Here is a 15958-nt window from a genome sequence, read left to right as displayed (position 1 = left end):
GGGAAAAAAGAGGAAAAGAGGTTTACCTTGAGAAGTATTTTTTTTCCCAAGTCAGTGAGAAAGTTTAAAAATTAAAGAATGTACCTAAAAGTGACTTCTGCAGATAGCAGATATTCACCCAACTTGAAATGAAAAGAAAGAAAAGAAAAGAAAAGAAAAGAAAAGAAAAGAAAAGAAAAGAAAAGAAAAGAAAAGAAAGAAAAAGAAAAGAAAGAAAAAGAAAAGAAAGAAAAGAAATTCAAAATGAATACCTTATCCTGTTAACGTTTCAATCCCAGTTAAATGAGAAATCAAAACTAGAAAAATGCCCAGAAAAGCATAAGCAGAGAACTGTACAGTTGGTAGACAAAAATGAATCCGCTGAGACGCTATCATTTTCAGACTATTCATGTCCAACTATTAACACAAAGGGTCATTACCTTAACCTTTCTAATCTGGTCATTAAAAACACTAATTGAATAAACCCCTGTTCCTAATCCAACCACTTTCTATCCTCATCCGAAGGAGCATAAAGCAGAACTTATGTTACAATTTTAATCAGAGTTCTCCCTGGGGGAAGGATCTCTAAAATCACTGCCACACAAAGTGACAATTTTGAATTTCTAGCTCGAATCTGCGACTTCGCTTTCAGTGCTGCACATACTGGATCTTTCCTGCACATCTTTCTTGTGTGGAGAGTGAGAAGTTGGGGGCGGGGTCGGGTGGACCCTGAGAAGTTAGCAACCCATTGTACTGATACCTGAAAATACCTAACATTGGAAACAGACCCCAAAAAGCTAGTTCTTGACACTTTGCTCAATTATAAACTTGACCTTCTGAAATTCATTAAACATGTTAGAAAAATATTATTTCATGATTTCATACAGGAGTGAATGTTTTAACATGTTCAAGTGATGGGAAAAGAAACGGGATTTCCAAAGCCCTCGTCTGCAATTCTCGGCAACAGGGCTGCGAAAACAGCATACCGAAAACAGCATACCGTTAAGGAGCGCATCCGCAGGCGTCGCGTGACCGTTCCCCGATTCTACAAACCGATCGCAGAACTAGTGGATTCTCCCATTCTTAAGGAGGTCTCCACTTTTTTGTATCCAGGGAGTGAAAACTCCTTGCCGTAAGTAAAATAACGGAAATTTTCTAGAATGTGTCCCACATTGAGACAGCAAAGGCCAGGCAGGGGTAAGCCACTCAAAGCACAGAAAAAAAAGAGAGAAAGGAAGAAAAACGTAAGTTAGAAAGACAAGTTGTTACACGACGATCCTGCCCAATTGTGTCGGACTGAAGTCCTCTGGCATCACCTCGGCATCGCTGCCCCCGCGTGTCGCCAAACGGGCGATGCCAAGAGCCAAGGTTCAGGAACCACGCGCCCATACCAGCTACTTCACAGCAACGGACCAGCCTGTGTGGCGGCGGAAAGGAAAGGCAGAGCAGGAAAAGGAGACGCAGCGTAGCCAGCGCCTCCGCGCCATTACCGAACTACGCAATAGCTCGCTAGTTCCGCCAGGGCGCATCCAGAGCAACTCTGTGCACCCACCAAAGCCCCAGGGCTAGCTACTGACCTCAGTCCCGTCTCCCGACTGTGGTGCCCAGCGCGGGGAGCACTGGGAGCAAGATCACCAGGCTCCAAGGCCCCCGCAGCGACATTCGCACGTGGCTGTCACACCTGGCTCACCCGCACCTGGCCTTCAGATAGGGCTGCGCCCCCTGCCCTTCCTTCTCAGCCAAGCGCCCCCAAGCCCTAGCGGTCTTCCCCACCCCATTTAGTCCTACACACAGGTAAAAACACACACTCGCTCCCACGGTCATCGCCCGGGAGGAAACAAAGCCAAATGTTCGTCTCGTGGCAAAGGTTACCAAACAAGCGCTAACAGCCAACACGTAAAAAACAGTATTCTTCCTCACCTTTTACCTTGTAGTCGGTGGCAAGCCAGGCATTTCCCCCAGTGACCTAACTGAGGATGGTGGGTGCCTCTTTCAGCACTACCAGTTTCACCTGAGTCGCGAAGGATTGACGCAAGCAGCCAAAATGTGCCATTTAACCAGCAGCACGGAAGCTTCCAAAACGTAGCTTTTAGGTTCTGTACCTCGGCAACCAGTCACGCACGAGAGGTATTTCACGTGACCGGAGGAGGTTGTCCTTAGAGGGGAGGAAGTCGGGCAGGATGGGGAATGTTAAAGGCTACGCTGTCGCTCTTTGGGGCCAAAGTTTCAGTAAAGGCCGTGAGGCGTTGCCAAGTCCGGGGTAGAGCCTCCGGATCGAACTGGAACTGGCACTCCGAGCAAGCTGCGTCGCTGTAGCTCCCAAGCCCACAGCGTAATTCGGGGCTCTGAAAAAGTGAGCGTGCCCACTGGGCTGCGCCGGCAGCCTTCTGGGATTTGTAGTTTTCCGAGGAAAAGGTCCTGCTTATGGAAGGTATCCGAAGAACTTAAGAGGTATTCCAGTGTTTGGGAATGTAATAATAGATCAGCGTTGAGTGAAGGCAGCCATACACTTGTGTTTTAGTTGGATTAACCTAAGGTGTCCTCACACTTCTCAAAAAGTGGAAGACTGTTGGCTTTCATGATTTGTCTGCTCTCCAACACTTGCCCAGAGCCTGCCCTGCCAGCAGAACTTTGACTGTCATTTACCAGTTACAGCTTATTGGGAGATAGGGCTCTTGTCTTGTTGAGGGATTGCTGACCAACCCGGGCTTCCAGAACAAAGCTCCGCAAATAGTTGGCCTTTAGTATTTCCTGAATAAATTCTACTGTGTCCATCATCTGTTTCATTGATTACATTTACAATAAACTTGGTTTGCTGAATAGCTTTCCTTTGTTGTTGTTAATATGAAATGTTGCTCTGAGGGTTCCTGATACATTTGATACATGTTTCCATCTCATACAATCAGAGCTCCAAGAATTAAGACTTTTTAAAAAAGGTATAATTCACTACATCAAATTCTCCCATTTTTAAGTATGCAATTGGTAATTTTTATCATATCCATAAAGGTGTGTGATCATTACTATATAAATCCAAAATATTTTTGTCACCTTCACACACACACACGCACACACACACACACACACACACGCACACGCACACGCACCATGCTCACTAACAACCACCTCACATTTTCCCTTCACCCTAGCAATTGATTTCTTTTGACTTCAAGATTGTAGTATCCATGAGTTCTTCATTCTTTCTAGGGCTCATTATATTCCTTGGATTTACCACATATTCTCTATCCATTCATCTGTGGATGAATATTTGTATTGTTTTCAATTTTTGTCAATTGTGAATAGGGCTGCCATGGACATTTCTGTACAAATATTTGTGTGACCATCTGTTTTCAGTTCTTTTGGGTGTATACTTAAGAAGGAAATTGCTGGATTATATAGTAGTTATATGTTTAACTTATTAAGGAAGTGACAAAAGTGTTTTCCACAGCAGTTGCACAATTTTATGTTCCCACTAGGCGACATATTCATCCACATTCTCACCAACATCTTCCTAGTATTCATTCGTCTGATTATAGACATCCAGTGGTACCCTGTTATACTTTTGACTTGTGCTTCCACATGTTTAATGATATTTATCATCTTCTCCTGTGCTTATTGGCTGGCCTTCTGGAGGAAGGGTCTCTTAAGATCTTTTGCCATTTTAAAAATGGGTTGTCTTTTATCGTGGAGATGTGAGACTTATGCACACATGCCGGATATAAGCCCATATCAGATAGGGTTTACAAATATTTTCCTCCATTCTGTGAGTTACCTTTGCACTTTCTTCATGATTTCTTTTGCTCCACTGTTGAGTTATTTCTAGCGAATGTATTCTAAGTCCTGAAGGGTAAATGGGGAATTGCTGAAACGTCAGCAGTGTTCTGGTCTCAAGGCTCTTGGATGCGATAGCATTATCAGAATAGAGCCCCATGATCCCCCAAAGGATAGTTAGGTACAAAATTGGTTGTAACTTGCTGGCACTCATTGGAGATGCACGTACTCCCTGCGTGTTTTTCACATAAACATCAGACGATCCTTTGTTTTCTCGTCCTATACTTTGGTACTCTTTAATACTCGTATCTGATAAAATAAGAAATAAAAGCTATGTGCAGTTAGCCGCAGCTACTGTTTTCGCTGGCTGAGGCAGCCCTGCATGTTCACTCAGTCTAAGTGTCTGAGAACTTTTTCTTCGGTGCACAGTAACACCCCACAAAGGTTTTTGCTATTGATGAAACCCAGTTAACTTATTTGCACGTAAATTTTATTTTGCACTTGTACTTTGATCTCATATCTCAGAAACCACTGCCCAGTCCTAGAATATGGTGATTTATGGCTATGTTTTCTCTGAAAAGTTTTCGAGTTTAAATTCTTATGTTCATGAACTTACACCGTTTTTAATAGTTTTCGTATATGGTGTATCATGGAGTCCAACTTCATACTTTTATTTGTTGATAACTCATCCTAGCACCATTTGTGGAAGAGACTATTTTCCCCCATTAAGTGGTTTTGACATTCCTTCTAACCATATGTGTGACTGTTTATTTCTGTCTCTAAATTTTATTATTGATCTCTCTATGTGTATTTATACGCCGTTACCATACTCTATTTGATTTTGTCGTACATTTTGAAATTTGGAAGTATAAGTCGTATGGTTTCAAGATTGATTTGGTTTTATGGGTCCCTTGTAAGTCCGTGTGAATTTTAGAATCCCCCTGTGCGTTTCTAGGAAAACAAAATAAGCACAGGTTAAAAACAAAACAAAACAAAACACAACAACAAAAAGCCAAGAGATGCTTTGAAAGGGATTGCTTTGAAGTGGCAGATCTGTTTGGATCATCTGTAGGCCACCTGTTAATGAGCAGTCTTCAGTCCTTTCATACATGAGCACAGAAGTCTTTGTACTTGTTTTAAGGTCCTTTTAAAATTTCTTTCAACAATATTTTATAGTTTCAATGTACAAATCTTGCACATCTTTGGTTAAATACATTCCTATATATTTTATTCTTTTTGCTGCTCCTGTAAATGGAATGTTTTCTTAATTCCATTTTTGGACTATTTATTTCTAATTTATAAAAATGCAATTAGTTTTTAATGTGTTGATCCTATTTAATGCCACTTTCCAGAATTTATTTATTATGTCTAATAGAAATGTTTCTTGTGTACTTATGTATGCTTGTGTTCGTTAGTACTTTCCACACTGGATACAAAAGCATGTTTTTGCAAATAGTATTACTTTTTTTCTTTGCAAATATGGATGTGTCCAGTGATTCTGTTTCTCCTTAGTGTTGAAGGTTTTGGGAGATGCTTTGAGTCAAAATGGGACCTAACTTTCCAAGATAAAACTTACACGACCAGATTAAATAAAGAGAAGACTTAATATTTAGCCCTTATTTGTCAAGGAAAGTTCCAGAGCCTCTTATCTATTGAAGGAGAAGTCAGAAAAAGGCTTTGATAGAATTCCCTTTCCCTCCTCCTCCCCACCCCCTACCCAGCTTCAGGCACAATTATTGGCAGATTACCGGGCACTTATGATCACCTGCAGCCGGGCAGTGTGATCATTTCTTGCAGTTGACCAGAGCCTAAAGCTTTCTTGTGCTGGCAGGTGCCTGGTACTCAGTGAAAGAGCACCGACTCACCCTAAAATACTAGAAGATGACCTTCTAATTTGCGAAAACTGGGCCGTGTCTGATATATTCACACTATCTCTGCAGTCCACTGCTCTTATATATTCACACCATCTCTGCAGTCCACTGCTCTTATTTACCCTTAAATCTACATAGCAGAAAAATCAAAATTCCACCAAGGATAGATGGGAGAAAGCTCAGCCAGAGCTACCAGCATTGACAGGCTTTTGCATCCGTCAAGATAGAACCCATGGGTTTTATGGAAGTGCTATCCCAACTGGCATTGTAGTGTTCACCAGTGACTGTGTATTTCTTTATGACTTCCTCATTCAGTTGTGGCTCATTTCACAAAACAGAATAAACACATGTTCAAAGGCAACAAAACTGTTCTTTCTGTGAAAACTAGTCTTTCAGGACTCTGAACTTCTGGAATACTCCCTTCTGTTCCTACACTGTGACATAGACTGAGAGCCAGGGCCACACAACTGCGTTTCCACTCAGCCAGGTAAAATCTCAAAATTTACAGGGAAAAGTAACACATGTTGCCAAGTCACCAATACTCTTCTTCCCATTCTCCGTGGGAATTAGATTTAATCATGGTGAATCTCCAACCCACCCCAGAACTTATTCAGCTGTCCCTTTTAGGAATTCACTCCCTCAAGGATTAGAGGAAGAGTTAAGATGGTGGGGAAGTAGGGGGACTCTGGGCTTTCCTTGTCCCTCAAACACAACTGGATTAAGGTCGGATCACTTGCAACACACAGGAAATCCATCTGTGGAGAGGCAGAAGGATCTCCACAGTTGGAAGAAGACAGCTTGGCAGGATCGAGGTGCGTGGAAGCGGATTGGGGGAGAGAAAAATGGCAGAGCTGTGGAGGAGAGTGAGCCATTTTTGTGGAGACAAAAGGGAGACAGAGAAACAGGGATAGAGAAAGTGTGGGATCATTTCACACAAGGGGACAACCTCTCTCTGGACCACAGACTGGAGAGCCAGAGGTTCTGAGGGTTGCTGTGTGTGTGTGTGTGTGTGTGTGTGTGTGTGTGTGTGTGTGTGTGTGTTTCAATCAGCATTTGGAGCTCAAACTCCAAGGTTTGGGAAATGCATGACTTTCTCTGGGGAGCGTATGTGAGGTGCACTCCCGGACAGGTGGGGGCTGGCCCCAGAGGGCGTAGGGTGGTGTAGAGATCTCCAGGGTGCACGGGGAGGGAACAGTGCCCTTCCGGGAGTACTTTTGGAGCAGGGTCTGTTACCTCTTCAAGGACAAAAGACCCCGCAGGTGCCAGCCGAAGGCTTTTCGTCAGCAAGGGAGAGAAGTGCACCCAGAGGGAATATCAACTTTGCTGCTGTTAGCTGTTCTGCCTCATAGATTTGGTGCTCTCTGCAGGCATGGGAGTGCTTTTCAGGCACAAAGGATATCAGATACAGTGTGGAGAGGCTCTACTCCGGAGAAGGCTCTACTCCGGAGAAGGGTCTGCACGTGCCCAGTTTTTTAAGACTTTGGGTTTTGAATCCCAGCTACCCACCAAAGATAAAACACAGGAGAATTGTGGTGCAGGGTGAGCTGTCTGCCATCACTATTCTATGAGGGCTGCCTGAACAACAGGGGTGTGAGATCCCCAGTCCAGGGAAGAGAGATTGGGGTGGCGCCATTTCCTCCCAACACCCATGCAGTGGGACTTCGGAGAGCAATAAACAGTCCCCAAAGGAGGAAGGACCAGCTCAACACAAACTCTGCCCCCCTGTGCCTGAAAGTGCATATTTTCTGGGTCAGGACTTCATCTGAGCCAAGGAAGTGGGCTGGTCTTCCAAAAGCCCAGCACAGACAGCGCCCCCCATAAACCGAGTGTACTGAAGATCCAGTGTTTAAAACAACACTTAAAGTTTAGGTGGAAAGTTTAGGTGGAAATAGGACCAGGTTTGATTTATTTTTTAATTTATTTTTCTTTCTTTTTTTTTTTTTCTTTCTCTTTTGGAATCAGGCTCATAATTTCTTTTTTATTTCCTTCTCTCTCTTCCCTTGCTTGCTCTCTCTCTCTTTCTCTCTCTGCATCAGATTTTTTTTCTTCTTTCTTTTTCTTTTTTAAATCTTTTTTTTCCCCTTTAGAATCAGGCATATAGATTTTGATTCTCTATTTGATTTTTTTGTTGTCGTTACTTTCCTTTCCTCTTTTTTTGGTATAAAGTTTTTTTTTTTTTTCTCTTTTCCCCAGGCTTACTTCAACAAACAAATCAAAGCACACCTGGTTTAAAGTTCAAACACTCAGCTCTAAAAGCAAGGAGGAGCTCTGCAGAGGAGTAACCAGTGGGAAAGAGAAGCCAAACACAACAGGACAGTGCACACAGCATGCACCTGAAATACAACCTGAAGTGCCAGGACCTGGACCGTTTATGACCCTTTTTTTTAACACAGTAGTACTCCCAGGGGCAGAAAACATAACAACCTTTCAAAACATGCAAAAGACAGAAACTTAGCCAAAATAACAAGCTGAAGAAATTCTCCACAAGATAAGGGTCAAGATCAAATCAAGACCAGGGATTTGCTCAAAACAGATATGAACAATGCATCATCTGAACAAGAATTTAGAACAACAGTCAGAAGACTACTAGCTGGGCTTGAAAAAATATATGGAAGACATGAAAGAAACCCTTGCTTTGGAGATCAAAGTCATAAAAACTGGTCAGCCCGAGACTTAAAAAAAAAAAATGCTATCACTGAGGTCCAAAACCCACTGGATACACAATGAGTACTGAAGAAGCAGAGAAGAAAACAGAAAATATAGAAAATAAAGTTATGGAAAATAATGAAGGCGAACAAAGAGAAAGAAACGAAAATTATTAGATCACTAGGGGAGACGTGGAGAAATTAGTGATTCCATAATATGAAAAAAAAAAAGAAAATCCAAATAATAAGGCTTCCAGAAGACGAGCAAAAAGCAGAAGAGAAATATTGTTTGAACAAATCGTAGCTGAAAACTTCTCTAATCTGGGGAGAAAAGCAAACATTCAAGTACAAAAGGCACAGAGAACTCACCTCAAAATCAACAAAAACAGGTCAACACCATGATATAACACAGTGAAACTTGCAAATTACAAAGAGCAGCTAGGGACAAAAGGCCCTTACTCTACAAGGGTAGACACAAAAGGGAGGTAGCAAACCTGTCCACTGAAACTTGGAAGACCTGAAGGGAGTTACAGAAAATATTCAATGTGCTGAATGGGAAAAAAATATTCAGCCAAAAAATTCCATATCCAGCAAGGCTGTTATTCAGAATAGATGGAGAGAGAGAGACTTTCCCAGACCAACAAAAACTAAACAAGTTTGTGACCACTAAATCAATCCTGCAAAAAATTTTAAGGGGACTCTACAAGTGGAGGCAAAAAACCCCCAAAAAGCCCAAAGAAACAAAGACTACCAAGAACTAGAGAACATCACCACAAACACAAAATCTACAGGTAACACAATAGCACTAAATTCATATCTTTCAACAAGCACTCTGAATATTAGTGGACTAAATTGCTCCGCTCAAAGGACACAGGGTGAAGAATGTATATAAAAACGAGATCTATCCCTATGTGCCAGCAAAAGACTCATTTTAGACCTAAGTACACCTGCAAATTGAAAGTAAGTGGATGGAGAACCATCTATCACAAAAAGAAAGCTAGAGCAGCCGCACGTGTATCAGACAAACTAGGTCTTACTTTTTTTTAATGTTGATTCCTTTTTTGATAGAGAGCGATAGAGTGTGAGTGGGAAAGGGACAGAGATAAAGGGAGACACAGGATCTGAAGCAGGCTTCCAGCTCTTAGATTTCAGCACAAAGCCTGACACTGGGCTTGGACTCACCAACCGTCAGATCATGACTTGAACCAAAGTTGGCCGCTTAACCCACAGAGCCACCCTGGCACACCCAGACAAACTAACTTTTAAAACAAAGTCTGTAAGAAGACATGAAGAAGGACACTGTATCAGAAGTAAGTGGTCTGTATAACATTTGTAAATATTTATGCTGCCAACTTGAAAGAACCCAAGTGTATAAGTCAATAAATCACAAAATAAACAAAGTCCTTGATAATAACACAATAATAGTAGGGGATTTTACTCTTACAGACGTGGACAGAACAAGTACGCGGAAAATCAACAAGGAAACAATGACTTTGAATGACACGCTGGGCTGGTGGCCTTAACAGATCTATTCAGATTATGTCGTTCTAAACCAGAAGAATTCACATTCTTCTCAAGTGTACATGGGACATTCTCCAGAATGCATCACATACTGAGTCACAAAACAGCCCTCCACAAAGATAAATGATCATACCATGCACATTTCCGGGTCACAAAGCTATGAAACTTGGAGATAATCACAAGAGAAAAGTAAGAAATTCCTCAAATATGTGGAGGTTAAAGAACGTCCTACTAAAGAATGAAGGGTGGGTGGCAGTGCCTGGGGGGCTCCGTCTGTTAGGCGTCGAACTTCAGCTCAGGTCATGATCTCACTATTTGTGGGTTTGAGCCCTGCGTCGGGCTCTGTGCTGACAGCTCAGAGCCTGGAGCATGCTTCAGGTTCTGTGTCTCCCTCTCTCTGACCCTCCCCTGCTCATGCTGGGTCTCTATCTTTCTCAAAATAAATAAACATGAAAAAAAAGTTTGTAAAGAATGACCGGGTTAACCAGGAACTTAAAGCAGTTTTTTTTTTTTTTTAAACATACATGGAAGCAAATGAAAATGAAAACTCTTTGGGATGAAATGGAACCCCTTTGTGATGAAATAAAAGCCTTTGTGAGGCAGCAAAAGCAGGTCTAGGAGAAGAGTATGTTGCAATTTGAGCCTCACTCAAGAAGCAAGAAAGATCCCAAATACACAACCTAACCTTACACCTAAAGGAGCTATATAAAATAAACAGCAAAACCCGCAGAAGAAGGGAAAAATTAGAGCATAAATACAGGATGTGGAAACTGGAACAACAACAAACAGTCGAACAGACCGTTTAAACTAAATGCTCGCTCTTTGAAAGAATAAACAAAATTAATAAATCCCTAGTCAGTCTTGTCAAACAGAAAAGAGAAAGCATCCAAATAGGCAAGAGCACATATGAAAGAGGAGAGGTGACAACCAATGCCACAGGAAAAAAAAAAAGTTACAACACTATGAAAAATTATATGCCAACAAACTGGGCAATCTGGAAGAAATAAAAAAAAACATTCCTAGAAAATCACACACTAGCAAAACTCAACAGGAAGAAATAGAAAATTTGAACAGGCCCGTGACTAGTGCAGAAATTGAATCAGTTATCAAAAATCTCCCAACAAATAAGAGTGGTGGGCCAGAAGATTTCCCAGGGGAATTCTACCAGCCAGTTAAAAAAACACAGTTAATACCTATTCTTCTCAAACTGTCCCAAAAATAGAAATGGAAGGAGAGCTTCCTGATTCATTGTATGAAGCCAACATTACCTTGATTCCCAAACCAGGCGAAGATCCCACTAAGAAGGAATTACAGGCCAATATCCCTGATGAAACTAGTTGCAAAAATTCTCAACAAGATTCTAGCAAACTGGAGCCAACAACACATTAACAGAATTACTCACCAAGATCAGTGGGATTTATTCCTGGGCTGCAGGGCTGGTTCAACATATGCAAATCAGTGTGATACACCACATTAATAAAAGAAAGGATAAGACCATATGATCCTCACAGTACATCCAGGAGAAGCCTTTGACAAAATACAGCATTCATTCTTGATAAAAACTGCCACAAAAAAAAAAAAATAGACACAGAATAGACACATAACATACCTCAACATCATAAAGACCAGATATGATGGGCCCACAGTATTATCATCCTCAATGGGGAAAAGTTGAAAGCCTTTGCCCTGTTGATCAAGAAATAAGACAAGAATGCCCACTCTGACACTACTATCAGATATTACTATCTGATACCGTATTGGAAGTCTTAGCCTCAGCAATCAGACAACAAAACCTTTAAAAGGACATACAAATTGGCAAGGAAGACATACAAATAGTCTGTCACTATTTGCAGATGATCTGATACCTTACATGGAAAACCCAATGACTCCATGAAAACGTAGCTAGAACTAATACATGAAAATTCAGCAAAATCACAGGATATAAGGTCAACTGATATAAATCAGTTGCATTTTTTTTAATTTAAACACTTTTTTAACATTGGGGTGCCTGGGTGGCTCAGTCAGTTAAGCGTCCGGCTTCAGCTCAGGTCACGATCTCGCACTTTGTGGGTTCGAGCCCCGCGTCGGGCTCTGTGCTGACAGCTCGGAGACTGGAGCCTGCTTTGGATTCTGTGTCTTCTCCTGTCTCTGCCCCTCCCAAGCTCATGCTCTGTCTCTCTCTCTGTCTCTCAATAATAAATAAACATTAAAAAAAATTTTAAAGATTTTTAACATTTATTTGTTTTGGGGACAGAGAGACAGAGTGTGAGCAGGGGAGGATCAGAGAGAGAGGGAGACACAGAATCCAAAGCAGGCTCCAGGCTCCAAGCTGTCAGCACAGAGCCTGATGGGGGCTCGAACTCGCAAACCGTGAGATCATGACCTGAGCCAAAGTCACATGCCCAACCGACCGAGCCTCTCAGGGGCCCAAAATCACTTGCATTTGTATACACCAATTACAAAGTAGCAGAAAGAGAAACCAAGGAAGCTATCCAATTTATTAGTACCAAAACCAATAAGACATCTAGGAAAGAACCTAACTAAAGAGGTAAAAATCTGTACTCTAAAACTGTAGAACGTTTATGAAAGAAATTGAAGGGGATACAAAGAAATGGAAAAGCATGTCATGTTCACGGGTTGGAAGAACAAACATTGTTAAAATGTTGAGACTACCTCAAGTAATTACACATTTAATGCAATCCCTTACCAGCATTCTTCACAGAACTATATCAAACATTCCTAAAATTTGCATTGAAGCACAAAAACTCTGAATACCCAAAGCAATTCTGAAATAGAAAAAAAAAAAAAAGCTTGAGGATCATGATTTCAGACATCAAGCTATATCTGAAAGTTGTAGTCTTCAAGACAGAATGGTAATAGTGCAAAAACAGACACATAGATCAATGGAACAGAATAGAGAACCCAGAAATTGACTGACAAATGTATGGCCAAATAATCTTCCAAAAAGCAGGAAAGACTATCCATTGGCGGGGGTGGGGTGGGGTGGGGTGGGAGGGGGGCGGCGGGTAAGCAGTTTCTTCAACAAATGATGCTCGGAAAACTGGACAGTGACATGCAGAAGAATAAAACTGGACTATTTCCCTACATGATACACAAAAATAAATTTGAAATGGATCAAAGATCTAAATGTGAGACAGGAAAGCATCAAAATCCTGGAGGAGAGCACAGGCAGTGACCCCTTTGCTCTCTGCTGCAGCATATTCTTATCGCAAAGGATACAATAATACAGATTCAAAGGGGTACGTGCACCCCCAAGTTATATCACCAATAGCTAAACTATGGAGCTATTCATCAACAGATGTTCATCAACATCTTCATGTTCATCAACAGATGACTGATTAAAAATGATGTAGTGTACATAGGTAGTATGTATACATATACATGCATAGTGAGATTTCTCAGCCATTGAAAATAATGAAATCTTTCCATTTGCAATGATGAAGCAATTTTCAATGGATGAAGCTAAAATGTACTACGCTGATATTAAGTTAAGATGAGAGACAAGGAGGGGGATCCTGGGCTTCACACGCAGCTGGATTGAGGTCAGATTATTCAGAACACTCGGAAAATTGATCTGCAGAGTGGCAGAAGGATTTCCACGGCTGGAGGGAGACAGCTTGGCAGAAGCAAGGTGCATGATGTGAGTTGGGGGAAGAAAGTGGTGGAACCATGAGGGGAGGGAATCCCTTCCATGGAGAGACAAAAGGGAGAGAAAGAGAGAAGGGTTGAGATAGTGCAGCATCAAATAAGCACAAGAGGAAAACTTCTCTGGGCCACCAATTGGGAAGTAAAGGTACTGAGCATCTCTCTTTTGCAAATAGGATATGGAGCTTAAACCCTGAGTTTCTGGACATGCACAACTTTCTCCAGACTGTAGCTGTGGAGAGTTCTCACGGGGAAAAGGGGGTAATGTATGGTGTAGCAATCTCTGGGGCACACTGGGAGAGAACGATCCCCTTTCTGGACTACTTTTGGAGGAGGGTTTATTGCCTCCCCAAGGACAAAAGACCCTGCCAGCGCCAGACAAAGGCCTTGCAACAGGTGGAGAAGTTCTACTCCAGAGGAGGAAAGAAGATCTGCACAGTGCCAGGTCCTTTAAGACACGGCTTTACATCTTAGCAGTGTGTACCAGGGAGAAGTCTCAGGATATTTGGGGCACAAGGCAAGCTGATGGCCCTTGCTCTTCTGCAAGGGCTGCCTGAACAGTGCAGCTGAGATCTCCAGTATGGCCATGAGAGACTGGAGTCATGCCATTTGTCCCAACACCAACACTCTGGGACTCCAGAGAGCAGCATAGCAGCCCCCAGAGTAGAAAAGACCTGCTTACCCCAAACTCCATTCCTCCATGCTTGGCAGCTGCTAATTAACTGGAGTAAAGACTGACGCTGTGATTATGCAACCAGCCTCTTTCCAGACCAGCAAACGCACCATTCTCTGGGCACCAACAAATAACTCTTTTTCTTCACCTTATTTTTCCTCCTCCTCTTCCTCCTCCTCCTCCTCCTCCTCCTCCTCCTCCTCCTCCTCCTCCTCCTCCTCCTCCTCCTCCTCCTCGTCCTATTCCTGCTCCTCCTCGTCCTATTCCTGCTCCTCCACCTCCTGTTCCTGCTCCTCCACCCTATTCCTGCTCCTTCTCGTCCTCCTCCTCCTCCTTCTTCCCTCCTCCTCCTCCTCCTCCTTCTTCCCTCCTCCTCCTCCTTCTCCTATTCCTGCTCCTCCACCTCCTGTTCCTGCTCCTCCTCCTCCTCCTCCTCCTCCTCCTTCTTCCCTCCTCCTCCTCCTCCTCCTCCTCCTCCTCCTCCTCCTCCTTCCCTCCTCCTCCTCGTCCTCCTCCTCCTCCTCTCCCTCCTCCTCCCTCCTCCTTCTTTTTTGTTTCTTCCTAGTGGAATCAGTCTCATAGTTTCTGATTTGTTTTTTGTCGTTTCATTTTATGTTTATTTTGAATAAATGTAGATATTTTGAATAAATAAAGATATTTTATCTTTGTTTTGAATCATGCTTTTCTGTTTGCTTCTTTTTCCTTCTTGTCTCTTGTTTTTTGACCCTCTCTATTCTTTGTGCCTTTGTACCTCCTATTCTTGGCTGCTAATCCTGTTTACCCAAACTCAGATGTGAGCATCCTATGGCTTTGTACTTCTTTGTGCCTTGTTAACTCATTGGTATAAGCCCAGGGTTCTCCACTGTCCCCCCTTATTGTTTTTTGCTTTTGGGTTTTTGGTTTTGTGGGGTTTTTTTGGGGGGGGGGAGTTCTTTTAGTTTCATGTTTGAAGACAATCCGTCATGATGAGTTCCTTGTCTTTTTAAATTTTTTTTTGGCTTTTGGATGGCTTGGAGGGTGATTCTGCACAATGGTAAAAGCATTCCACTTCCTAAAGTTACCCAGAATTTGAGATGGGTGCTAGCCTTAAGTGAGAAAGGATTTAGGTCGTGCCACGTTTCCCAGGAATCCGCCCATTTATTTGTAAGCAGATCCTTTGCAAATTGTAGCTTTTGGAACAAAGTCATATCTAAATCTTTTATATTGTCAGAGAGGTGGGAAGAAAAGATACTGCGAGGATGTGTCTGGACAGCATCCCAAGCTTGGGAGTGATTATAAGGAATTCCAGTCATGCATATATTCTGGTAGCTAGGGTCACAGGGCAGTTTAGAGTGGAGGAACCAGGCCTCCTGTCTTGTTCCAATAAATTTCACTGCAGCCTCAAGAGCTTCCAGGTGGGCCAGAAGTGTCTATCAATGGAAGTCTGGCTTATAAATGCTTTGGTAGCATTGACCATGCATTTATTAAGGACATGGGCTGTCTGGATAGTATGATGCAGGGTGACTCCCACTGTAGTGCAGAGGTGATAATGCCTACTGCTGCTAGGATGCCCATGATTAACAGGCCAACAAACCTTTTTTGCCTTACGGCAGAGTGCCAGTGTCCAATAAGCTTGGAAGGCATGCCTAGTCCTGAAGGATGCATATAGGGTTCAGAGCTATTAACAGGAACCCAGGCTGAGATGCACTAAGTACTCATAAGAAGGAGGTGTTTAAATTGGATGATGTTATCATTACTTATGCAGGACATAAACCAGCCCTGAGAGGTAGAGATATTATCAGTATTTCCTAGTTGTTGGATCTGCAAAGGGGAGGTAGCAAAGAGAATGTAGGGAA

The 15958-nt window shown here is 42.5% G+C and overlaps 1 protein-coding gene across 2 annotated transcripts in view; it reads right to left on the bottom strand.

Annotated features, from left to right (window-relative positions):
- Positions 1–2263, bottom strand: part of LOC122212845 (gamma-taxilin-like) — a 52771-nt gene extending 50508 nt beyond the window's left edge. Inside the window, exon 1 of one of the 2 annotated variants that reach the window (XM_042926821.1) lies at positions 1900–2263. The gene's annotated coding sequence lies outside the window, so the exon portion shown is untranslated. The remainder of the gene's footprint in view (positions 1–1899) is intronic. The other variant, XM_042926822.1, reaches the window with a different exon arrangement.
- Between the last annotated feature and the right edge of the window lie 13695 nt (positions 2264–15958).

This window comes from Panthera leo (genome assembly GCF_018350215.1).
Source record: "Panthera leo isolate Ple1 chromosome Y unlocalized genomic scaffold, P.leo_Ple1_pat1.1 chrY_random_Un_scaffold_80, whole genome shotgun sequence".
NCBI classification, from domain to species: Eukaryota; Metazoa; Chordata; class Mammalia; order Carnivora; family Felidae; genus Panthera; species Panthera leo.
The sequence above is the reverse complement of the archived record's forward strand: the minus strand, read 5'-3'. Positions and strand labels throughout refer to the sequence as shown.